This window comes from Rattus norvegicus, chromosome 3 (assembly GCF_021556685.1).
Source record: "Rattus norvegicus strain SHRSP/BbbUtx chromosome 3, alternate assembly SHRSP_T2T, whole genome shotgun sequence".
NCBI classification, from domain to species: Eukaryota; Metazoa; Chordata; class Mammalia; order Rodentia; family Muridae; genus Rattus; species Rattus norvegicus.
The window spans coordinates 111690652-111717470 of NC_141536.1; the positions used below are offsets into that span (position 1 = coordinate 111690652).

General features: G+C 44.0%; 1 long non-coding RNA gene across 1 annotated transcript; it reads left to right on the top strand.

The window, feature by feature from the left end:
* The first annotated feature begins 32 nt into the window (after positions 1-32).
* Positions 33-11919, top strand: LOC134486433 (uncharacterized). The gene is made up of 2 exons (XR_015683761.1): positions 33-244; positions 10943-11919. It is a non-coding gene; the product is annotated as an uncharacterized LOC134486433 (long non-coding RNA).
* The last annotated feature ends 14900 nt before the right edge of the window (positions 11920-26819 follow it).

The window sequence follows — 26819 nt, forward strand, 5'->3', positions numbered from 1 at the left end:
TCTGTGTGGCCTGTGTTCTAGAATCTTCCTTCCATGGATCCGAACACAGCCCAGCCACATCCTTCCCTGAGTCAGTCTTTGACTAAGAAACACAGCCTGTTCATCTCTTCTCTGACACCTTCCATATTGCCTTTGTAGAAAGCCGCTTTTCCTACAGCGAAGGCCATGCGGCTGCTCAGCCACATTTGGGAGGAGTATCACGAATTTCCTGGATGCTGGTGCCAGATACCTGAAAAGAACCACGGTAAGGGAGGAGGATTTATTACGGTTTATAACCCCAGGGGAAGACGTGACCTCAGAAGTGTAAGGCAGCTGTCACATTGTATCTATGGTCAGGAAGCAGAGAACAGACAGGACGTGGGGCTAGGCTGTAAAACCTCAAGCCCACCCCTCATGACGGGACCTTCTTTCTGTAACCATGTACTTCCTCCTAAAGGTGTACTTCCAAAATGCCACTGCCAGGTAGAGGGCCAAGGACTCAAGCATATAGGGGACAGACACTCCATATTCTAACCAGAGGGGTTTTGCACAATCCTGACTTGCTCGTCTGTGATTGAACTATATTTGAAGGCTTCCAAATCAAAAGGCAGAAGCGAGGTACTGCCTAAGGAGGGGCACTGGCTTTGATATAAGGGAACTGAGTTAGTTCTTCTTCCAAAACCCCGTTTATCAGGAGTCAGACAGTTTAGCCCTCTACCCACAGTTTACCACTCTGCCAAATGGGGGAGGGAGACAGATAGACCTCAAGTCCCTTTCTATTCTTTCATTCTAGGATTTTGTGACTGATTCTTTTTCCGTTTTGACTCAGAAGGAGCGCCTAGGAGTGATGTGTGCACTTCTGCTCAGTGACTCCCACTCTGTCACCCCAGCAAGGAAGTCCCCACACATTGCATTTTGGGTATTTATTCAGCACATAGTGCTTTCAAAGAACGGCTTTTGAATAAAATGGTCCAAGCACCTACTTTTTGGTGGGAAGCTGGCAGCAGGGTTTGCTCATTTCACTCTGGCAACCACTCAACATCCGCTCTTCTTGGCTCTCTGCATTCATAAAATGATGTGAGAGTCTGCTGGAAAAGACAAAACCTGCTCAGATCAGTGCAGAACTCATTTGTAAAAAGGAGAGCGCTTGTCGAATCAATCGTAAGCCACATTGTTCATTTGAGGAGCGAGGAGTTCACTTGCCTTGTTTTTTAGCTTCAAAACGTCTTTGCATCCAGTCCTTGATCTGCCTTGTAAGATAGTATTTTTTTTTCCCTACTTAGAAAATGAAGAAACTAAGTCAGAGTGTGGGTGTGTGACTTGATTTTAAAGTGACAGAGAATTGATGTCACAAGCAGGCCTGGAGCACAATGCTTACTTAGTTCGTAGCTGCCAGAATTCAAGCCTGTTACATGTCACTTGAAGAGAGTCTAGAGACAGCATATTTTCTTTGCTAGCAGTGCATCAGATGGTGGATTATTGTTACACACAGAGGAATGGTATATAATGAAAAACTTCTAGGAGACACTGGATTATGTAGGATTCTTTAAAATAAGGCACCATGGGAGCAAGAGAGAAGGCCCAGTGATGACGAGTACCTAGTGGACGTGCAGAAGACCTACGTTCAGGTCCCATACCCATGTCAGGCAACTCCAAGCACATGTAACTCCGGTTCAAGGGAATCTGATACCTCTGGCCTCTGTGGACACTGAACACACACACACACACACACACACACACACACACACATATGTGCACACACACATATGTGCACACACACATATGTGCACACACACATATGTGCACACACACACACACTTAAAGATGAATTTAAAGTACTTTTAAAATGATGTACCTTGGAGCCTTGTCCTTGAAGTGTTCTACTCAAGGCAGCAAGTATAGTGCCCTTGACTACGTATCCCTGACTTTCAGAGCACATTGCATCCTGGTATTTATGATATTCATGGTTCAGCTAATTAAATGACTTCTGGTACCAGATAGACAGAGCCTACTAGCCCAACTATTTCAGCAAATCAGTGCTCTAATAACCATGTTTACAGGCTGGACTGTGGACATGCCTGTGTACTGGTAAACCCTGACTGGTTGCAATGCTGTGTGGGATCTCCAAGCATTTTTGGCTTTGAAGGAGGTATTCACAAAGACTTACAGTCACTCTGATTTTGTCTTGACAATGTTTCCAGTAAACTGAATGAGTTTTGTAATATTCAACAGTCTGAGAAGTCAAGGTACAGCAGTTCTGACACAGCCTGCACTCTTAGTCTGAGACCTCATTCATCCTGCTTCTCCTGGGCAGCTCCACGACCCTCCAACCATCTGTAAAAATAAGCATTTAATATACAACATATATAACAAAATTCCAACACTAACCATCATCTCCATACAGATCCTGTAACTCTTACAACTCAATACTGAGTACTTAAGTTGGAATCAGTTTATGCACCTTACCCAGTCACTGCCCTAGACCTTGATTTTGCCCAAATTTGGACATCAAATTGGCTTTTTTCACCAGTAGCAGCTCAGGTGCCCTCTTTGGAGCCTTCTTGAATCCGTGAAGGCCATGGATCCTTCTCATTTGGAGAAGTAGATGACTCACCCAGGAGGACTGAGTCATGAAGGCTGGCAGTGGGATGGGGGTATGTGGGAATTAGCCTCAGTGAGATACCACGGAGAAGGGAACAGAGAGACATCAACAGGCCAACTGCCCCTTCTTCTCCCTGATAGATTCCTTTGCAGGGCAGAGAGGTCCCTTGGCATATTCAGAGCCCTGCAAGTACATAGCTGGTTTTCTTTGGGAACCCGTGGCTGGCTCAGAAGCCACTGCATTTTACTTGCTCTGCCGGCTCTCTTGACACACTCTTTATACCCCCATGATCTACCTCAGTGGAATGCTAGCATTTCAACACTGCCTTAGACCTGTTCTGGAGGATCTGGCTGATAATTGTGTTTGTTCAAGGGTTTTGCCCACCATTGAAGAAACCATGGCTTGTAAACAATGAATCTTACCCTGTCATTTCTTCATACAGCACTTCTCCTTGCCCAGTTGAATATTTGGATTTTGTTGTTGTTGTTGTTGTATTTCTTCTTTTATATAGTCTTACAATGTAGGGCAGGCTGGCCTGGAATTTGAGATCCTCCTGTGTTAACTGAGTGCTGGGATTGAGGCAAGTCACCACACCTGGGCCTACTGGATAGTAGGAAAATAGTAACAGTTGACTGTTTATAACCTTTTGTTTGTTTCTATCAGTCCAAAATAGATCTGTTCCTATGTCTTTTATATTAATGATAAATGTAAAAAGAATTCATTACAAAACTAATTTTGCTCTAGATAGCACATTGCTAGATCTCATCACCTCTGAGGCATGAGTAGATCATGACCTCCTGTCCTGATCTTGTTCAAAGCATGATCTGTATTCTAGCAAAGAGGGGACATGAGAAACACATGCATTTTGTAGAAGGCTATTACACACAAGCATAGGGAGAATAATGATTTTAAGTTTTAATAGTGCAATTGAAAAGAAACTAAGTCTTTATCCTTTCACAGAAGACTCACATAAAACTATTTTTAAAATATTTCTTTCCTTTCCTGTGGCAGAGATAATATATGGGCCCCTGGATCCAACTTGAGGCATTTTCAAACCCTCATGTAGAAAGACATTTCTGGAAAGATAAATCACTCTTACGGAAAGGACATAGCAATTGTAGGTCCCCTCTTCTGAGGGGGACCATGCATCACATTGAAAAGGATATGCTGAGCTGCAATAACAACGTAACCACTTCTCTCCCTATCTTATAATAGCAACAGCTTTCTCATCGCTTCTCTACATGCCCATCCAAAGTGGGCAGGGAAACCCTGTTCTAAGTCACTCTCAAGCTGTAAGCATACATCATCTGGACAATTGCCAGTCACACATGCTTGCAAGAAGTGTGAATTTTGTGGTAACTCTTAAAGCTTCAACAAGGAAATAACTCCTTTTTTTTTTTTTTTGCCACCTACTTTCAGTGAGGTTGAGAGTCAGGTACTCAGACCTAATACAGCTTATTCTAAAGGTAATGGGAAATTTATCTGCTGAAAATGTTAAGGAAGGAATGTCTTGAAGACCTGCTTCTAGCACTGATGATCATGGCCCCTACTGTCAAAGAACCAAACTGAGTCCTGCTAGAACTTTTTTTTCCATATGCAACTTTTTTCTTCTGAGGTCCTCAGACTTGGAAAGTAGTGTTGCCACGTGTGCAAATACACTCTCTGTCTCTGTCACTCTGTCTCTATCTGTCTCCCTGTCTCTCTCTGTCTCTGTTTCTATCTGTTTGTCTATCTCTCTGTCTCTGTCTTTCTCTGTCTTTCTGTTTCTCTCTCTCTTTCTGTCTCTCTTTGTCTCTATCTATCTATCTATCTATCTATCTATCTATCTATCTATCTATCTATCTTGCTCGCTCACTCTTCCTCCCTTTGAAAGTCACCTGGCATAATTGCTTTCCTAAAGTGTTCCTCCTGGGTTGAAGAGCACGGAGGGGAAGATGTATAAACTTCCCAGGATCATTCTGGCAGAAACCGTGGTCTTCAGAAAGCAGCACTGATGCTGTCTGCCCTGTGCTGTGGCTCACTTCTCTGCAGAACCCAAAGCTGCAGGATGAGCTCCCCAAAGAGTCGGCATTCAGAGCTCGTTGCATCCTGATTCACTGGGTTGCTCTGCAAACCTTTCTAAATGCAACCCCCAAGTTCTCTGCAGACAGCCTCCTGTCAACCTGGGAGTTGGCTTGTTTTCTGTGATGCTTTCTTAGCAAGAAAAAAAGCCATTTCCCAGGAGTTTCTTTGACTGGTTCCTATAAATCAGAATTGAAAGACATAGTGGCCAGGAGCCTTTTAAAGAAATGTCTGGTCTTTCTTCTCTAGGCTTTTAAAAGACCACGTCTTCAGAAGCCATTTTCTCTATCTATCTATGGCTAAGTTGAGAGTCCTATACAGCAGAGAGAGGAGAATTTTTAAAAGGAAAGAAAGAATGTATCATAGGGAGTTTTTAGGTGTAGGAACCCTGGGGTTTTATGTTGGGTACATTTTTATCACATTATAGACACTATAGACGTCTCTGCTTCTTCAACCCCATTAAGTGGGGCAGACAAAAAAAAAAAAAACACAGTTTCTCCATTCTTCTCTGAGATCATTTCCCCACTATGGTCCCCCTGTACCCAGAGGTCGGTCAGTGCATTAGCATCACCAAGTCCCCAGAACATCTTAGTTCTCTGCTCAGAGCCTCTCTGGCTGCTTGGAAAGCAGGCTGCGGCTTAATGAGACAAGTTCTCCTTGGAGACTTCTCTCTCCTCTAGGAATTCTGTAAGTGCTTTATATAAAACAGTAATAGGATGGTTCAGCCAGACTCTCTGACTCAGATACACTAAGGGGTGTTCCCTTTGGGAAGGAGAAGCAGGTAGCCGAGTGATAAGGCCATTAGGACTGACTGCGCCCTGTGAGCTGGTAGTCCCAGAAGCCACTAGCAAGCCTGAGAGGGAGAAAGGCTGATCAGACTTCCTGGTGAGTTATAGTGTTGTCTATGGACAGGGTCTGGATAGTAATGAGCTGGGAGTGATTTACTGCCGTGATTACTACTAAGCAGGGGGGAGATGCTCAGGGGAGCCGCAGAGGTGTGATGGGTGAGACGTCAGGCTGGCCCCACATTGATAAATTACCCACCCTTTTCAAGAGCCAAGGGAATCCTCTGGGAAGCCATAGCAACAATTCCGGGAACTCAAGGATGCTGCAGACCAGAGGAGAATCCCATGAGTGGAGACAGAGTGCTTCTCCCCTTTCTGTGCCTACTTCACCTTTGTCCTCTGGATTCGTAGGGTTTGAGGGATGAGCAGGGTTTTCAACTCCATGTTTCAGGGTCATCTGAGTCTATCTGTATCAGACTCTCTTTAATTGTAGGTGAGTGTGGGTGCTGAGATTTATTAATGGAAGATCGACAATAGTGAGTCAGGATGGGAAGATGGTAATTAAAGCCACAAGTGGGGTTGAAGGAACACAGGGGCGGGCCTGGGGCTTGGAGGGCCGGTTATCAGGGAGACTAAACAAAAGGAGGATTGAAGAGAGACCTGAGCAGACTGAAGAGATTGTACTTTGCCTTTCTTTTCCTTCTGCACAAAGCAGAACTTCTATTCAGCCAGTGGGATGATTGGAAAATGTACCTATCATTCCCCCGTTCAAGAGATGGAGGATGTTTACCTCCTTTAATGTGGGCCTGACCCAGTGACTTGACTCTACCAAATGACTAGCACAGCAGCCTATGACCTTAAATACTAAGTCATAGAAGTCAGTGCCTTCTCCCATATTTTCCTCAAGCCCTCACATTCTGGGGGATGGCAGCTGCCACATTTGAGGGCTTTCCACACATAGAGGAATATACCCAACGAGGAACTGAGATCTCCTGTCCACAGCAATATGAGCGTGCCACCTTAAATCTAGTCATCTGCTCACAGTGAGACCTTCACATGTTCATAGCCCTTATATACATCTTGATGGCAACTTAGAAGTGATCCAGAACCTCCAGTGAAGACTCAAATTCTTGACCCGTGGAAAGTGTTATATATAGTTGTCATGTCCAGCCATTATGTTCTGAGATGGTTTGGACCCAACATTAGGTAACTAGGACAACTAGGAATAGAGCCACTGTTGCACACTGGTCCAGTATGCACTCAGGCTTTCCCAGCAAACCCTGCAGCTTACTAACGCTTGCCCTTACAGAACTCTCAGGATATCTGAAAGGGAGGAAAAGGAAAACAAGCCCAAAGCTGCCTGACTGTGTGCCTGGCACTGGCAATGGATTTACTATCTGAACACACCTCAGAATTGGTCTCTCACATCTATCCTTGGGCTAAGCAACAACAACAACAACAACAACAACAACAACAACAACAGCAACAGCAACAGCAGCAGCAGCAGCAACAGCAGCAGCAGCAGCAACAACAGCAACAGCAACAGCAACAACAGCAGCAGCAGCAGCAGCAGCAGTAGCAGCAGCAGCAACAACAAAAATGACCTCCAAAAAGTTAGAAAGATGCATCTGTCTGACTGCCACTCCAAAGTGCGTTAGGAGATCGATTTCTCTCTTCTAGGGTTAAGAATGCAGGTAGGCAAACCTGAATGACAAAGAGCCAAGAGACTGGCGGTGCACACCTGCAATCCCAGCAACTTGGGAGGTCAGAGCAGGAGGGAGTTCAAAGAGAGCCCCAGCTTCACGGTGAGTTCAAAGCTACCTGAGGCTACATGGTAGCCCTTCTAAAAACCATCAAGGAAGAAGAAAGAGAAGGACAGAAGGGGGAAATGGTGTCTATAGTTTATACTAACTTCTCTGAGAAGCTTCAAAAGAGCTAAGGAATTTCCCAGTCCAGCACCTGGAGAAAGGCTTCCTCCTACAGGTCAAGTTTTTATAAATATCGTCCCTAAGCTTTTCATACTTGCCTAGATTTATTAGTCTTTCTTGGCACTATATCTTGCACACTTCGCCAGAGGAACACAGTGCAATAAAATACTTGGTAAAAATTTCCAGATCCCATTATGAAATATCTTCAGCTTATTACGAGATATCTTCAGTCTATCACAAAAATATCTTCAGTTTTAAACTCGACGGACAGTAAACGCGTAAGTGATTTGCTTTGCTGCCAGAACATGGATTCTCTGGGGAGCTTGGAAGTCTCAGACTAGTGGGGCTATGAGGTCCTGGCCTCAGCTGAGGTTACCTGGGTGGGTGAGGACAGTGTTAGGCGCTCCACCTAGACCAAAGCTCTCATTTGCTCCCTCAGATGGTTATTTTTCTGTTTCCAAGCAATGTTCTTTTGTTCTTTTGATGCTGTTAAGGGGTCATTGATAACTTGACAAAACATCAACAAATTACGGTTGCTTTGTTTTTGCAAAAGAAAAAAATGCCTAGTTCCATTTCCATTCTAACCCTTCAGTCCCATCGCATGCACACGGTGTCCCCTCCCCCCATATACAGAAACACAGACACATAGGCACACCACACACACACACATATGAGGGGGGGCACAAGTCACCCTCCACCCCTATCCTAGGCTGGAAAAAGACAAAGTACTAACGTGCCACCTCCAGCTGCTGGCAGTATCACTTAGCCAGCTGCGCCTTCAAGCGGAAGAATCCGTTTTGTGAGAGTACACTGTCCTGAACATAAGATACATATCTGGGAAACCTTTGTATTCACCAAATAGAAAAAGAAACACCTGGTAAGGGAAAGTAGACAACTCACTCAGTGACTATTTTCAGAAGTTCCCAGTAAGGCGCTTTATGGATCCAATGTGTGGGCACCAATTAGAGCCCTGACTGACAGGATGGTATGTCTGGACCGTGACTGCAAACAAGCACATAATGGTTTTGAGTGCAATGAGCATCTGCCATAAGGCTCTGAATGACTCAGAGCCAGATGATACTACAGCAACACATACGGAGAAACTGAGGTCAAACATGGGGAATAAATCTGGTTACTGTCTCACATAATGATATCATGTGCTGCACAGAATTGAGCTGTAGGAAAGCAGCAAAGATAAATGCTTGCACAGTCACTCTAGGTTGCCTTGTAGAAACTCGGAAATTAGCCAGGACAGGGTATTTCAGCATCTCAGCTGTGGCTGGAGTCTGAATCATTTGAATCATCAGACTTGGTAAGTCGTTGTCACCTTCTTCTTCTTCTTCTTCTTCTTCTTCTTCTTCTTCTTCTTCTTCTTCTTCTTCTTCTTCTTCTTCTTCTTCTTCTTCTTCTCCTCCTCCTCCTCCTCCTCCTCCTCCTCCTCCTTCTTCTTCTTCTTCTTTCTCCTCCTATTTTCTTCTTTTCCTTCTCCTCCTCCTTTTCTCCTCCTCCTCCTCTTCTTTTCTTCTTCTTCTCCATCTCCTCCTCCTTTTCTTCTTCCTCCTCTTCCTCCTCCTCCTCCTCTTCTTCCTCCTTTTAACCAAAATGAGTTCTGTGGTTGAGCCTTCAAAACATTTTTTCCTAGCAGGTGCAATGCTGGATACACAATAAGCACTCAATGTTTGCCTGAAGCAACACAGAATGGTTTGCATTTTCCTGACCTCACCTTCTGCATTACCTGAGTCCTCCCACTTTTTTGCTGAAGGAAGACAGAAAGCCCCCCTTCCCTAAATCTTTACTGAAACCCACTCAGAGCCCACGGGATACCCTAACAGCTCAGCATTTCCACTCTCGCCTTCATGAGGCGTCCTCATCTTCACCGGTCTCCCTTTAATTTCACCTTCATGAACACCAAGTTTCTCAGGGTTTCCATAGGGGAGCCAGGCAAGGGAATCAGGGAGGAACACAGCCTGTACTTTATCCTTCCTTTTCTCTGGGAGCCAAATTATGTAATTTTTGTAAAAGCATCTTTCCTTCTCTCCTACTGTGGGCCCCAGCCGTTCCTTTTAGCTGACGGTGGAGCCCCTTAATATGAAGGCTGCTTATCTTAGTGGGAATCTAAGGGTGGGCTTTTAAAGTTGTCCCAAGCTGTGCCTGTCTATAATTCTTAGTGCTATTCATTTACAGGGGTTGGGAGGAGGAGGAGGAAGATGCAGCCTGACTGGCTCCCCTGGTGCACTGATGGAGAAATTGCCGGTGAACGTTTTCATTTTCAGCTCCAGTTTCTTAATCCATCACAGTAGAAGAAACAGCCAGGCAGTAAACCCGAAACCTCCCAGGCCCTGTATCATTCCTGAAATTTTTCATAAATATTGTAATATGGTGGCAGGACAGTAAAGACAAAGGCAAGAGAGACCATCTAAAGATGGCCTGAGAGTGCTCCAAAAAGTAGATTTTCTTGTGACAAATGGCTATCCTTTTTATTAAATCCGTTTTAAAATAGTCATCTGAGTTTGATTCCCCTTGGGCTCAGCCTGCCAGCTCCCAGACTAGGTAGTCATACTCAACCATGCTCCTGTAAAATAGCATTGCCAGTAGGTCAGAAGGCTTATGGACGAGGAGATGACCACCATAGCAAACTAAGGACACTGGAGGTTATGGCAAGAAAAAGTTGGCAATGCCTATTTTTAAACTGATTTGAGGGATCAAGGTTCAGAAAACCTGGTCTGGGAACATTAGATGAGGCTAAATGTAATAGACTACAGAACGTTGTTCCTGCACAAGACGATCCCAGGACCTCACAGACTAGGAGGGCCTGAGAGTCTGAAGGGTGATGGCAAGGCCCAGAGAGACCGCACATTCTTAGAAACACTCAGAAGAATACTGAAGATGTATTCAGTACAATAAGGAATGTGTTTACTTTAATGTCAAAGCCATCACTAACACATAAGTCCACAACTTGGGATTCACTATCGAGTAACCATTAGTGGAAGTCACAGCAGCCATCTTGCCCTCGGAGCACATTGGCAGCCTGTGTGAGAGCAGACCACACACCTAGTTGTAGAAAAGCTCTATTGGTCTGAGTCTCCAATCTTCCACAATGACCTGTGGAAGTCCACAATGAGTCGTGGACTCAGCTCCACAACTGCTCCTTTAATCATCTCAAATCTTCTTGGCTGTGTGGCAGTCAGCAAAGCTGGTGGCTATTCTGACAGTCATCAGCTCTGCGCCAACAAAGAGCAAGAACATATTGAATTGATTACTTCCACCAATGAATAAACAGGCCAAACTAGGAATAAAAGTCCCATTCCTGGATCACCGTTAAGCTGCAGTGCAATGGTTGGTAGATGGTGTTAAGGTAACATCGTGTTTAATGCACGATGTTGTAAGGTAAGCTGCTCTCTGCTGTATGCTCTCCCAATTTACAGTGCAACACTGCGGTTTCATTTACTGCGGTCTGTACTTGTGTCATTAAAGCAGATAAAACATTGCTTCCTCCTTGCCTGGAGACATTAAGAAATCACTTGCCTTTGTTCGTTGAGCTGCTTTTTTGAGGGGAGGACCTAATTGTATTCTTGTTTATTTTGTAGACCTGGATTTGCATACAGAGCATGGGCTGTGATAAATGCAAGCATTGAGTTGATACTCTAAGCAGGATGCAGAGTAACCTGTCACCCCAGAAACTTCCTCGAATCTTTTTGTACTTATCCACAAATACCTTGCTTTCTGCAAGGAACCTGCTATTTTGATGTCAAGGGTCGTTTTGCCTGCTCTTGAACCTCATATAAATAGAAGCAATATAGACTTTGACAACTGATCCTTCTGTGAAACAAATGTTAGCGTGCCGATGCCTGCATTAGTGGTCTGTTCGTTTTTACTGCTTAATTGTGCTCCATACTCTAAATGCACTGTACTGTACAGATTCACTCTGGCACGGCCGACTTCTGGGGCGTTTCCAGTTTAAAGCTGACATGAAGAGCCTTTTGCAAATCCTTCGTGGTTAAGTTTTATTTCTCTTGGGTAGGAGTAGAATTACGAGATCAAAGCAGCGATGCATGTGTAACGTACAAGGAGCTGCCAATGGTTTTCCAAAGAAGTTTCATTTTACATTTCTGTCAGCAGTCTGGGAGAACCCTGGCTGCTCGCTGCTCTCGGTCTTCCGCTCAGGTGTCCTGGGAGCCATGAAATCCCACCTCACTGTGGGCCGAAGTTTCCCTGATGATGTGAAGCTTTTTGCCATGTGATTATTGACTATCTGCATAGCTTCTTTTGAGGAGTATCTTCTCAAAGCCTTCCCCATATCAGTATGGAAATACCTTATAAATGGGTAGCCTGTAGGCATGTCTATACAGAGACATAAATTCCTTAGTCACTTTGTGGCTATGTTCTCTAGTGTGTGGTGTGCCTTTTCATTTTCTAAACAGCAGTTTAGAAATTTTTACTTTGGTGAAATCCCCTTTATCAACCTTTTTCTTTTACTTGCCTGCCTGTTTGAATGGTTTTGAAGCATAAACTTCCAAAAGCCCACCTAAAAGTACTTCCAATTAAAAATTTATTTTCAACAAAATTTGTCTGATTGCTCATGCTTGGAAAACATTTCTTTCTTTTTCTCATTTTATTTTAGTTATCCAAACATAGGAGCATTCTGATAAGCAATTTTTGGGAAGACAGAAAATAGACCCAACTTGATCCATTTTGAGCTATGAGTAGTTAAAACATTGATTCACATTTCTGAATCTTGAACAGTCAGCTTTCTTTAACATTTTGAGCCCCTCTAGTACACACCATTTGTGGTTTACTAGGATTGAACGTAAGCCTTTGTCTATGAGAGGCACATGCTGTACCCCTTAAAACAATGATCTTTAAAATGTGCACAGAAATATTGCTAACTTTCCAAGACTACCTTTGAACCTGTCACTTCTCTATCTCTATCTTGCCTCATAGCTGGGATCATCCTTTTGTCCAGAAGTCATAGAGACATTTGGCACCAAAAATGGGGTCTCCGTGGCCATGACCAAGTTCAGAGCCTGATTTGACTAACAGCTGTGATCATTATACCCAGAATTGCAGACAAAATGGTTAGACAAAATAGGTGCTGGTCTCCATCATCCTAGTAAATTAGTGTAAGAAGAGCTGTGTCTGAGAACTGATCCAGTTGCTGGGGAGATCTGTTGAAAAAGATAAAAGGAGATGGTGTGGGAGGTTGGAGTACAGCATAAAGTTAGAAGATGGGTAATTTGATCATAGACTAACAGACCTAGATAGAGACTAAGGAAATGGCTCCTGGAAAGTACCAGGTCCTATGCACACATCTCATGGTGAGCTCATTTAACAAAAGAATTGAACCACAAAGCCCAGGGAGAAGACAAGAGGACATGTGCGTGCAGTGTGTAGCCACTGTGGCCTGGCCATGTGGTTAATGTGATGACAGAGGAAATGACTATGTAGGAGTTGGGGAGACAGTACTTCCTACACAAACTAGAGGACCTTAATCTCATTAACAGAATTCATGAAAAGGGCAAAACATGGTAGTGCTTGCTTGTAGTCTCAGCACAGGGGAGGTAGAGACAAATGGATTCCTGGGCTTTCTGTCCAGCCAATCTAAACATTTCTGGAGGCTCTAGGTCCTAGTGAGATGCCTTGTCTCAATAAATAAGAGAGACAGTTCTGAGGAATGACACCCAAGTTTGACCTTTACACACACACACACACACACACACACACACACACACACACACACACACACACACAGAGGTGGGGGGGCACTGTGGAATATAAGGCTTAAGAGATAGGATCATTGTGATGGTTTGTATATGCTTAGGCCAGGGAGTGGCACTATTAGGAGGTATAGTCTTGTTGGAGTAGGTGAGTCACTGTGGGTGTGAACTTTAATATCCTAGTTGTAGCTACCTGGAAGTCAGTCTTCCACTAGCAGCCTTAGATGAAGATGTAGAACTCTCAGCTCTGCCTGCACCATGCCTGCCTAGTTGCTGCCATGCTCTTCACTTGATTATGATGGATTAAACCTTGAATCCGTAAACCAACCCCAGTTAATAGTTGTCCTTTATAAGACCTGCCTTAGTCATGGTGTCTGGGCAAGCAGTAAAACCCTTACTAAGACAAGCGGTCTCATGGATGGCTTTCTTCTCATCAGTAAACTTAAAGCATGTCTAGTCATCTCTTCCTATATGACTGTAAAAGGAGAGTGGTAGTTCAAAGTAGACAAATTCATGAGAACAATAATAAAACCAGTTCACAGTCAAATGGCTTAGAAAACCTTTATTCTGGGGAGCTTACTCGTGAATAAAAGTGGGTAATCTCACACACCTGATCTCCTGACTTGAAATCCCAGTGAGCCGGAGTGCAGAGTGTGGAGATAGAGCCCACAGGCCAGCTAGCCTGGAGTCCAGCATACAGCAGCAGAAGCAAGGGACCCTGCTCAAGAAGGTGGAAGGCAAGGGATTGTCCTCTGACCTCTACATATGTGCTGTGGCATTTCCCTCTCCCAGTCCCTGTGCCTTTTGTCTCTGTGTAAGTGTCTCTCTTATACAAACACATAACAAACAAACTTGTATTTTTACAAAGCTGTTTTAATCAGTTATATATTGAAACTTAAAATTATTTAGTCTCTACATATTAAAGTTATTTTACTTTTCATTCAATAAATTATATATTTAAATATACATATTTAATTTATTTTAAATAATAAAGGAAAACGAATCTATCTATCAGGATCCCCAGTGTGGTTCTTGCTACCCTTTTCTGGATGATGTCACTTTCTCTATTTGTGGAGGGAAATTTTCTTCATTTCAGGTTCAGACAGTGTCTTGTGCATTTTGTTTCTTGATCACTATATCCCCAATAAAGAAGCTGTACATATGAACTATAGTGGCCTAATGAAACAGAATGAAAATTTAACCAGAAAGACATTTCACTATGGAGAGGACTTAACACAGATAAGCCAAGCATCAATCAGGAGTTGAGAACCAACCAGGAGAAGAGAAAAGAAGTCCAGAAATCAGTAACATAGGAATCATGACCACATCTGGGGCAAAACAGAAGAGAAGGGCTATGCAGAAACAAGTAGGTTGTAGTCAGTAGAAGGATCTAGAAACAGTAAAGGCTTTTCGGGTGAGAACTGAAACCAAGAATGATGTTCAGCTTCTGCCAGAGAAACCATTCAAGGACGAGAGGGTGTGGAGACATAACTGGTGTCTATCTTTAACCTTGCTATACAATCTCTGTGAGGGCCTTCCTTAGATTAACTCAGGCTGTGACGTGAATGGGGGACGATGGGCCTGTGTATCCACTCCTTTGTACTGAACTGTCCCTTCTACAAGTTCTGACATACAAGAATGTAATAAGGTGTAGTGACAATTTTGGAATTTTAGTTTCTTTTAAAAAACATGGAAATATTATAAGAATATATTTTTGTTTTAATCTCAGGTGTGGGTTCTGGGGCTGCTTTGATTGTCCTGACAGCTGACTGTGATTTGCCTACTACTCTAGCAGGGGTATGATTTTGCCTGCTGTAGATAGTTTCTGAGATCGTGTGATGTTTGAACTTCTGGGGAATTTTTAGAGGGTATATATAAATGCTGTGACCCAGACGGGCAGTGTGGGTTGTTGGTTGGTGTTTAAGCAGTCATGCAGAAAGAAGAAACAAGAAGAAATTAGATATCCTGATGGTGAAGGTCAAACTTGTCCCAAGTAACTCAAGGCTCCTAATCATCAGGAAGCAGTCTAATGATACTAGCTCCCTCTTTTCAACCTCTGACTTTATTCAGGGATCTCTTTACCCTCCTCTCTATCCTCACCCCCCTTATCTAGGTTTAGGGAGTTGAAGGATAGAAGAATAAGGGCAAAGAAGGAAGAAGAACTCAAAAGGAGAAAAGACAGCCACAGTAAGGGTAGTTTTTACATCACCATCTTCAGTAGAACCCCCATAGAATCCAATAAGACCCGTGTCCAGGGATCCTGTCCTCATTCAGTGATTCTGACACCGACTACTAGTTTGTAATCCACAACTAAGTTACATAGGAAGGAGGGTGAGTCACAGTAAAGGTTCTGACAGTCCTGGTGCCTCAGTGGGCTGACACACTGAAGTCCAGGGCAGACTGTGCCATTGCTAGAGTTGAAACACTGCATGCCAAGGTATCTTATAAGGCTATCATATATTCCACCATCCATTTCTAGGTATTTAAGAGAACTGAAAATACACTTTCACACAAAATCTTGTGCAAATTCTCATTACATGTCTACTGAAAACAACTACATTTTCCATTAATTTGGGAGCAGACAGTGCCATATTCAAACAATAGAAGACTAAACAATCAAAAAGGACAAACTTTTCAATCCTAAAAACACAATCCAAACGAGGCTCAAAATGCTTAGAACCTGCCCTACAGGAGGGAAATCATACCTGGTATTGGAAATCTAGCTAACTACCTGGGGCTGGAGGGATCTTGGGGGAGAACCTACAACTACTACTTTGCTAAACCACCATAATCCCTTACCGCATCTTAAATATTTACCTTTATATCCGCAGTTAAGTGTAGCTCTCAACCCTCAGCAAAGAAATTTCTCCTTGTAACAGACAGAGACCATTATGGAAAACCGCAGTCAATCAAAATGCAGAGAATAAGTACGCACATGATGCCAGTCTTAGCTGAGTCATCTACAACATAACTCCATCAGCTAAGATTCACGGAACATCAAGGAATGAGGGATGGGAAGGATTGTAAGATCCGCGGGAGTGGGATGTCTGCCGTGAGGTTGTGTCTCCTAGAACTGTCAGGAAGCTACTCATAAAAGAAGTCTGAACAACGTGGCTGACTAAATAACACCTGAACTAACAGACATGTTAGCATAGAAGGGGAGACCTCACAGGTATCACTCTGGACAAAGAACTATCGGTTATCAAGGGTGCTCAGAGCAGGAGAGGCAGTCTGCTCCCTAGAGGGATCTCCCAAATGGTTATCCAATCCCAAATGGTAAGCCTGAAATTATATATATACAAATAACATTGTATGTACTGAATAGATTGTGTGAGTGTATGAGTGTGTCTGTGGTTGAGTGTGGTGTGGTGTGTGTGTGTGTGTGTGTGTGTGTGTGTGTGTGTGTAACAAAAAAAGGCCAGAGACCAAGAGTTTGTGAGAAAAGGTATGTTGGGTGGCACATATGGGGGGTAGGAGGGAGAAAAGGGGAAACAGAAAATGATATAATTATATTTTGATTTTTAAAATTAAAAATTACCTTGAAAGAAGCCAACAAAAGTTAAAAGGCAGCTTTACTCCATTTACCAGGAAATGTGGAACATCCAAACTTAGGAAGCAGATGAGAGGCCAAAGATCAAAGAAGAGGGAATGGGGACGTTTGGGGGCTGAGGATAGGCATTGTCTTGACTGCATTGATGACTGAGTTTGTTGATGAAAATTAGATCAAATTTTGTGCCTGCAGTTGATGGCATAGATTTTAGGGCATGGGGTGGGGAGACCAAAGGATGGCACTCAGTCCACACCTAGAAAAATGTGGGACAAAAAAGACCCTGAGAGCCTAAGTGGGCAGCTGGAAGCTGGTGGAGAAAGGCTTGCTTCTCTTACAAGCAGGGCAGTGCAGAGCAGCCAGAATAGATCACCTCACAGAAGCTGTCCCCATAACCCTAGAGAAAGGGTCAGGGCTTCCTGCTAACTGACAGTGCCTGAAGCCAGGTACCACTCCCACGAATCCAAGTACTCCAGCTTACATTAAACTCCATTCACACCTTCACAAATACGCTTTCACACACATTTGATATTTAGGTGTGAATTTAGAGTTGCCAGGCATCTCCAAATGTTACCCATGAAGGTGCTTTGTGGGGACACCCGACTTTCTGGCTCCTCCTCCTCTGGTAGAAGATACTCCCTTGCCCACTGCCCCAACTCCATCCCTCAGTTAGAAGGGGAGTAGAATCGTGTGTGCAAACGCCGTCGCTTGCCCATAAATAGCTGCCTTTTGGTGTAAGAGAATGGATTCCAGAAGCATTCTGCCATCAGAAGGTGAGCAGTGACATTTGGGTGGCAGTTAGGCCAGGAATTCCTGGGAGCGATCCACCAGCCTTAAGGACGTGCTATACAAGCCGTTTCCACCATCTTCTTGCCTGTAGATGGAGAGCACTTTGGTAAGACTCGGGGCTAAGGCCCCTGTTGCCTGTGATTAGTAGTGGAGAATACAACATGGATTCCTAAAATCATAAATGTTCAGGAGGAAACAGCATTTCCTATTTCTAAGAAACACATCTAAGGAAACTTCTCATATGCAACATGGAGCAGACCAGATAACTTCCACCACACTCGGTGTCAGTACCAGTCATGCGCTTTCTCCTGCTAGGGTACAGACCACCAAGGGACAGAAAGACCAGAGGAAAGAACAATAGAACCACTGTGCCCTCTGCCCTGAGGCTTCGTGTTCTGTTAGAAGGATGAAATCAAGTTTTTTTTTTAACTCCCTCCCCTTCCCTCCCTCCCCACCCCACCCCCACTTTGGCAGTAGGGTGCACACAATGTGCGTAAGGCAGAGGTCAGCATTGGATGTCTTTGTCACTCAGGACTCACTTTAGTTTTTGAGTCAGGGTTTCTTGCTGAAGCAGAAGCTCACTAATTTTACAAGACTGTGCATGAGCTTCACCCCTTCAAGGGTCATGAGATCTCTATCTCAGGGGCGTGGTTGTAGACCTATGCCATTACACCCTGTTCTTTTGTCCATGCTAAAGATCAAACTCAGAACCTCATGCTTTGCCAATGAAACCTTCTCCCCCAAGCCGAGGTATACACACACACACACACACACACACACACACACACACACACACGAAAATAACTGCAAAATCTCTGAGGAGGGAAGACAACAGAATAGATTTACAGGGGAGTGACTGAAAACAGTGAAATAGTTTCCTACCTTGCTTTACTACACACACACAGACAGACATACAGTAACACACACACAGTACATACACATGTATAAATCTATAATATTTATATCTATTCACATATACATATATGTGTGTAAATTATATATGAATTACATGTAATATACATCAAGTTCTTGTATCTAAATTATGCCTGGTTTATTATGGATCAATACATTCTGCATTTTGTTCAAGGTACAGTAGAGTCTTGGTTTCTATGATCTAAAAGAATATAGAGAACCTCATTCTGTTTTCCTCAAACGTGTTATAAATCTTCAGATCTAATAAGCACTTCTAGACAGTCTTAAGAAAGACCTGACTCATGAGTTTTCAAACTGATCCTGATTATGGATAAAAAACAAAAAATCCAACCAAAACTGATTTTAGAGTAAGGGATCCTCCTTGGAGAAGTAATGTAAACAAAATGTCTTTTCTTTTCTGACAAGAAGGTAGGTTTCAAGGGCGACTGGGACTCTGTAAGAATACCTGAGAGTTACAGGGAACAGACACCTTGAACAGTAGACAACTTGGGAGGACCCCAGTCAATGGTCAAAGAGAAGGAATGGCCAGGACTATCAGATTATCCCAAAGTCGCAAAGTTCAGGGTGAGTCTGAAAGACACTGCTCTACTAACAGGGCTCTACTATAGGGCTATGGAATCTATAAAGAAAGGCCCCAAACTGGGCCGTGTGGCTTTCTGGGGGGAAAAATGTTTTTTCCAGGGACCTAAAGACAGGCTCTTTTTTTCTCAGCTTTGTGACTGGAGAATTAAGCCAAACCAAGAGACCCATGGGGATGTATCGTGATTATAAAAGCTACAGAGTTCTGCAAACCAAAGCTTCAAACATCGCCAGGAAGTCAGGGTGGGAGTGAGATTCATTACAAAAGTATGAACTGAACTCCACTCTGCAGAGTTCTCAATATTAACAAGGCTATGGAGAGCCGTCTCCATATTTCTCCTCCTGAGAGCAATCTGCCCTTCACTGGACCACCTTTGCAGCCCCAAAACATAGCTCCATCAGAAAGATGCATCAGGACACGGTAGGCAGAGGGGGTCACATGTCTGAAGGCCTTACGGACACTGATGAAAGGGAAGCAAGAAAGTACATCAAGGAACCACCATTCCCCCAACTGTGCCAGAATTCTTCTGGAAACCCCTTGATTAGAAGACTGCTCTAATGGTGGAAGCTATCTCCTTCTGTGCCTCTGGGTTTGGGGACTAGGACAGACAGAGTCACCTCTGTTACCAGGGAACTGTGAGGGGAGGCAGGCAGGGAAAGCAAAGGAGAAAGGGGAAGATGTCTGACCACGGATGGGAAGTTGCAGTATGAAGGCCGGAGGGCTAGGTTAGGGGTCATTGCATGTGCTCTGGGGACCGATCTTATTGCCCTTCCGATGAGAGAGGGCTGTGCCAACCTGGGCATCTGCAGAGATAATCTCTTGAGGTCAGTCCCGACCTAAAGAACTTATTTTTATGTCTCTGCCTTGGTGTTAGGTAAGTGTTTTAAGATATGGCTTGTGTGCTTGAGGAACCAGAGGCTCAAACAGTGAGGAGCAGCTCCCGACAGTGAGGGAGTCAGAAATTGAGATAAAATAAAGTGTAAATAAGCCCCGTTTTAAAATAGCTTTCAAAAACAGCAGAAATAAACCACAGCTGAAGCCTTCTTCAAGCCAGGTTATCCAAAGCTTTGAAGCAGACCGATAGCACACAGTGATCTCACTCTCGCTCTCGTTCTCTCTCCCAGGGAGGTGTGACAAGGGTTATAAACCAGTTCCCCAAACTTTGAAACTACGGGGGCCAACTCAAACCAAAGGCTAATGTGCCAACCCTGCGCTGAGGCTGAAGGGGTTGTCCTTGTCTTTCTCCCACAAACCTGACAGTATCTTAAAACAAAACCCGAGTCACTTAATGGAAGAGGAGAAACCGTGTGGAGGAAATAAATGTTTCTTACTGAAGGCGATCCTGGATTACATCATAGTTCCCCAAGCCCTATCCGCGTGAAAGAACTCCACCAAAAGTGAGACACAGATGTCTGCTGACAGGTGGGTGAATATAGGTGAAGCGATCAAACTACACGGCTGCCTTTGAGAGTAATGGGGGAGGGAATGCAACAATATGTCGGGGCGGCTGCCCTGGAGAGCAGTGGCGGTGGTATGTTGGGGCTGCTGGGCGCTGTTGTCTCTGGTAGCGGAGCACCCACGTTGGAGAACAACAATCAGTTCTCATGCTTTGTACAGCAGTAAGTAATCTTTTCACCAAAGCCATGACGATGAGCAGGACTACAATCACTTAAAAAGAGAGACTTTTAGGCCTAAAGAATAACATGACAATGACCATGGGTGAGAAAGTCTAAATCGTATTCACAGCACGACAACGAAGACACCATTTAACAAAACAGCCCAGGTTTGCAACTGCTGTGGTGCTTTGAACTGGCCTAGACAGCCATCAACCAGCTAAGGTGCCCCACTGCATGAGGTTCGGCACCATCCAGGACCTTGAAATGCTGGGTTGTAGAAGTTGCAGCCTATGCCCCTTGTGGAGCCGAGAAGAGCATGTACAGGAAATGGAAAGGAGCAGCGTCATGTACACCACCATTTTAGCTTGGGACTCTCAGCAAGGCATTATGGGAAATGCCTCCCCGGGGCTCGCAGGAGTGGATGGTGGAACAGAGAACAGGTACCAGTGAATACAGCTGCTGTAGGTGAGATGAATTTTCCATTCCACTGGAACTTAGAAGCACTCAAATCGAATTTTCGTGTTGGTGTGGCAATGGTGTTTTGCCAAGAAATTAAACTTAGTAACAGGCAGGTGTTTCTGGGGTGCTTTCAAATCTCACTGCCTCGAGAGTCTTAGAGGAAGTAGATACCATATGAATAATCAAGAAATAACTAATCCTTCCTAGAGAAACGGGAAGAAAAATAAAAATAGTGCCGCCTTCCTCGTATTGTTTGGCTGCCATTGCTCCCCTCCCCACGTCCTGTTATTGCCAGAATGCTAGGTGACCTTTTCTGTGTTTAATTACCCAAAAGAAACAAGAAATGAATGTCAGGGAAAGAGAGGAGCAATAGCTTGTCAAAATAACCACCCCCAGGGTCTTTCCTCTTTCTGGAGGATATGCATTATTATTAGCTTGAAACAAATGGAGATTAAAATGGGAAAAGGCATATGTCTAAGACATCAGGGAAAGTAGAATATGCTCAGAGTTGAATATAGTCAAGTAACGCCATGTCTTAGAAAGTAAAGGCTGTCTGTTGTTCTTTGGAAGAGGGCAGCTCTTAGAGGGCACATTGCTGAGAATTTTAAAACCAAGTTAAAGAGAGATGCTTCTAGTCAGAAAGTTCTCGTGATGATATCCACTTCCCAGCAATATAATCTTTCCCACTGGCTATTGCACAAACAGAGCCTCTTACATAAACAAGCTGCGGAGAGTAGGGAAAATGCTTCAGAGTTCCTGACATGCAGTCCAGTGTCACACGCCATTCTCTCCAACTGGCCATAGAGAAATAACACTAATCTCCCCGCTCATTACTTTATTAGCATCTGACGCCTTAGGTCCCTAATGAAATCCACTTTACTGCCCTGGATTATTTCCTGACTCAGTGACTTTTTCATTTCCCTATTATGGGGCTTGATAAGAGCTTCAGGGAGTGACACAAGGGAAGTTCCATTTGAATTATAAGACTTCTCATTTGCAACTCGGGCACTGAGACAGGACACCTAGACTCCCTTTGCAGTTTCCCAGTCAGTGTCTATATAAACGGGGACAGTGCAGAGTCCTGGAATGGGTGGGTACCAGGGGCATCATTTAAGTCTACACCAGTGGTTCTTAACCTCCCTGATGCTGTGACCCTATAATTCCTTATGTTGTGGGGACCCCAAGCATAAAGTTACTCTCATTGCTACATCAAAACCGTAATTTTGCTACAGTTATGAATTATAATGTAAATATCTGATATGGGGGATATCTGATATCCATGTGAAAAGATTGTTCTGACCCCCAAAAGGGGTCAAGACCCACAGGCTGACAACCAGTGGGCTAGGGGAAATGAGGAATTTGCTGAATCTTGCATGGAGGAGTGAGGAGGAAAGGACCACATCTCTTTTAAGGATGATTTATTTGGGTCTTGTTTAGTATCTACTCAGAGATTAGAGAGGTCTTGGGACTCCCCAATGGATGCCGATCACAGAAGGGATGTTTTCCACACAGATCTGTCACCTCCCAAGTTTAGGAGAGCACTATTCCAAAGATCTTATCTGAAGTTACTCCAGATTTGGCCTAAAGCCCCACAGAGCTGCTTGTCTGGTTTGCTTTCTATTTCTGCGGAAAGGCCAAAGACAACACGAGGAGGAAAGGGTTTATCTGCCTTATTTGTCCCAATCACAACCATCACTAAAGGAAACTAAAGTTCAAGGAGGGCTGGAACTCAAGCAGGAACCTGGGCAAGAACTCCTGTAGAGATCACAGAATGACGCTGTGTACTGGCTTGCACCCCAAGTTTGCTCAGCTTGCTTTATATACCGCCCAGGGGTGGCATCACACCACAGTGACCTGGACCTCCCACATCAATCACTAATAAAATGTCTTATAGGTTCAAGTTTCTGATCACTGAAATGCTTCTTTTTATAATGCTGTCCGGCCCAGAATGACAAACACCAGGACCATGTGCCGCACCAACTGCATGGGTTCTCAATTAATGCTTACCTAAACCCACATGTGTTAGCATTCTGTCTAAGCTCCACCCCCACAGTTACCTGGCAACAGCCAACAGCCATGTATGCTCTACCCCACAGTCACCTGGTGACAGCCAGGTATGCCTGACGCTGTAAAAGGAGCTACTTGCCCCCTCCTCACTCTCTTGCTCTTGCCCCTGCTTCCTCTTGCACTCTCTTGCCCCTTTGTCCCTTCTCTCCACTTGCTCATGGCCGGCCTCTACTCTACTCCTCTACTCCTACTCTTCTCTATGCTCTCTGTTTCTCTGTCCAACTAACCTTTTAACTTCCCTTCCCATGTCCTGAATAAACTCTCTTATATATTACAGTGTCGTATGGCTGGTCCCTCAGGAGGAAGGATGCTTGAGCATGGACCCACTGAGGCACCCCTTCCCCCAGACCTCCATAGAATGTAATCCTCTCTCTCTCTATCCTTTTAAAACATAACAACATGGAAATCATGCCAACTCAGTGGGATAATGACAAGAGACCGTTAGAGCTTGTTAAGTGATGAAGAATCAGCCCTCATGAATGACATTGGTGTCTTCCTAAGTGAGGCTCCTCAGAGCCGCTTGCCCTATCACATGAAGGCTGGGTAAGAAGATGGCAGCCTGTGAACTAGGAACTGAACTGTTTCTCACCACAGGATCTTCCGTGACACTGGCTCTTTAATTCACCTATCAGAAATGTGCATCTGCGCCGTTTAGAAGCAATCTGGTCTACTGTGTAGCCACAGATCAGACTAGCCAGTGACTAATCAGACGTGTGCATCCACCTGATGGACGCCTGCTGTGGCTTGACTCTGCTGCCTATAGGCATGCATTTACCACCTTCCAAAGACCTAGCTGAACTACTTCAAACTTCTTTCTCTCTTTTTCCTTTCCATTCAAGATTAGCTATTGAGAAAAAAAAGAAAAAGAAAAGAAATGAACAACTTCATCCTTCTGCTTTGGGTACTGCAATGGCCAGGCAAATTCTTGATAGGACCTCTGACTCTAGCTTGCGGATCCGAAAAAAGAGTGGTCCAGTCTTCAATGTGGAGACAGCTCATGAAATGTGACTTTAGCATCTCTTCCCAAAAAAGCTGTCCTTTGGTTGCCTTTGGTAGCCAACAATGTGGATTTCAAGGGCTGAAAGTGACATTTCAACTGTGCCAAGGAAGAAAATCCCTTCTTTCCAATCTATTTCTATTTTATTATTATTTTTTCAAATGATAACTTGCTTTGGCCTGTAGATAGCATGTTCATTAGTGTCATAGGTAACTTGCTTTGGGCATGAGATATGTTGAGAATTGGCTTCATGGCATCTACCTTTAACACCATCAGCTTCCTCTAACAAATGCATCATCTATCCAGTTTCTATATCCAAGAATACCATTTTTCATGTCTCAGCTTGAGAGCCTTGATTTAAGTCCCATTTATTTTTACTTCCATCCCCAGTGCTAACATAGAAAGGTTCAGACTTGTTTTCATACGCACTGAGATGTCAGCGAAAATTTTTAAAGAGGCAGATTTTTTTGTATCAGTCAGTTAAAGACTAATTACAACTGTGCTTTCCAGCAAACCAGTGATTGTAGGCTAATTTTCGGTTATGAAATAGAAACTGAGGTTAATGAGGCTAATTGTGTTTACCAGCATTTTTGAACAAAAGAAAAGAAGCCAACTCAATTTTGAAGAGAATTCTTTGTCAGGAACAAATTGGAGAAAATTGCTACAGTCGTATCAGCATTTCCTCGAACCATTTAGTGCCATGCTTGGGAAACGTACTCAAACACAAGCCAGCAGTCCAGAAAATCAAGTCCTTAGACAGCCAGGCTCTTCTGATCCAAAGGGCACAATTGCACAACATGAAAACTTCAGTCTTGACAGTAATGTGACACAGAGACATTCAAGTGGTCAGACCTTGCTCTGTCCCTTTGTGTGTGAGAGCAGCTGGAGAATCGGGGTGTGCTAGTGTCTGGTATAGAGAGATTCTGTAGGTCCTGGTTTGCTGGGGGAGAGGGCACAAGCATAGAGCCTCTGAGAAGGCTTTCACAGACAGCAATGGCTTCTGAGTGGTTAGTCCCATCCTGCCCAACAAGAAGATTGGCCAGAATAACTACCAGGAAAGACCTTCAATAAAGGATCTGAGGTGTCTTGGGGCAAAGAGCTCACCAAGCAACAGAAAGAATGCTGTTTGAACATAAAGAACATGGAATAAATATAAACAAGATGCCCACCTTTCACCGAAAATGGGTTTTGCTATTTGATGTCAAGATATCACTCCCGGGACCATGAGGTGACTATGTTCTGGAAGGGGTTGATCTGAGATCGCAAGTTACTTCAGATTTAAATTTAGACTCCAACATCTCAGCATCTCTAAGGGCTCCACAGACCATCTCTACAGACTCTAGGTAGATGGTGGTGTGGTGCTTTAGAGAGAACAGTCCTATTTGAAATGCATCGCAATGACTGCAGTTATTCTGTGCAAAGCATTATGTTTTCTTTTATTTGTGTGTGGCAAGTACATGTGCATGTTTGCGTGCATGTGTCTGTGTCTGAACATGCAGTGCCCTGGGGAAAATGCTGGATGTCCTCTATGCAGTTTTTTTAAGACACTCACTGAACATGAAGCTTCCTGTTTCAGCTAAATTGGCTGGCCAGTGAGCTCTGGGCATCTACCTGTCTCCACCCCTGACGCTGGGGCTATAAGCATCTGTCGTCACGCTCAGCTTTCACGTGATACTGAGGATTTGACCTCAGGTCCTCCTGTTTTCACAGCAAACACTCTTAGCCACTGAGCTGTCTTTCCAGCCTGGAACACCCTATTTTAAAGAAGCCAGGCATCCTTAACCTTTAGATGGCTTGGAGCAATTATAAAGCCGTCATATTCCTGTCTGTGATGACATATCTCTGATGTATGTGGATGAACCAAGCATGTGCTGTCTGCTGCAGACTGTGGGAACATGTCAGGGTGGGGCCCATGCTGGAGGTGCTTGCTGTCTTTCTGACATCAGACTTGCCACAGTGGACAAAGCTGTTCATTTGGCTTATGAGCGCTGCACCATGTGTAATGAAATGCCTCGAATAAGACCAATGTATGGAAAACAGTAGAAAAATCCTAAGCTGTTTGTATTAAGTTCAAGTGCAGCCATTTTGGGGTCTCTCTTAGCTCCCCATTGTCACTCTGATGTTTAGGGTTCCTGTACAGGACTGCGGGTGTGATTTGGTATGTTATTTCTCAGAGACAGTCTTGCATATTTGTCTCCCTAACGCTTTTCTCCTTGCAGTTGTAAGGTCTTAGATGATGGGATGTTTTCACCTTGTTCCTCACATCCTATAACGATGACCTAAGATCACCATCCTATAAGTATCCGTGAAAACACAAACAAACGGGAGGACATATTTGTGTTTTCTTGAAATAAGAGCCAGGGCCTCAAGGGCAAGAAAGGTGAGGATTTAGATAAAGGAGGCTGATGTAGGGAAGCACAGAGGGAGCCAATATAAAAGTGACACACTTGATTGGGTGACAGAGCTACCAGAGGAAGAAACAGGTGTTATGCTCACAGATGAGGAACTGTCACGGCTGGATGAGGAGAGTTGAGACAGAGTTTGGAAAAACTGGTCAAAATCTAAGACGCTTACATTTGCCCAAAGTCAGTTCACTGGTCTCTCTCCTAATGCTGCTCTGAAATGCATGCTGGAGTTTCTAGGGTGGCTTACGTGAACTGCGAAAAGTGTTTATGGTGGTGAGTTTGCAAGGTTGGAAGCCTGCTGCCTCATATTTTTGGAGGCTGGAAGAGTATGGCATTTAGGTCAGCAGCAAGGATTTA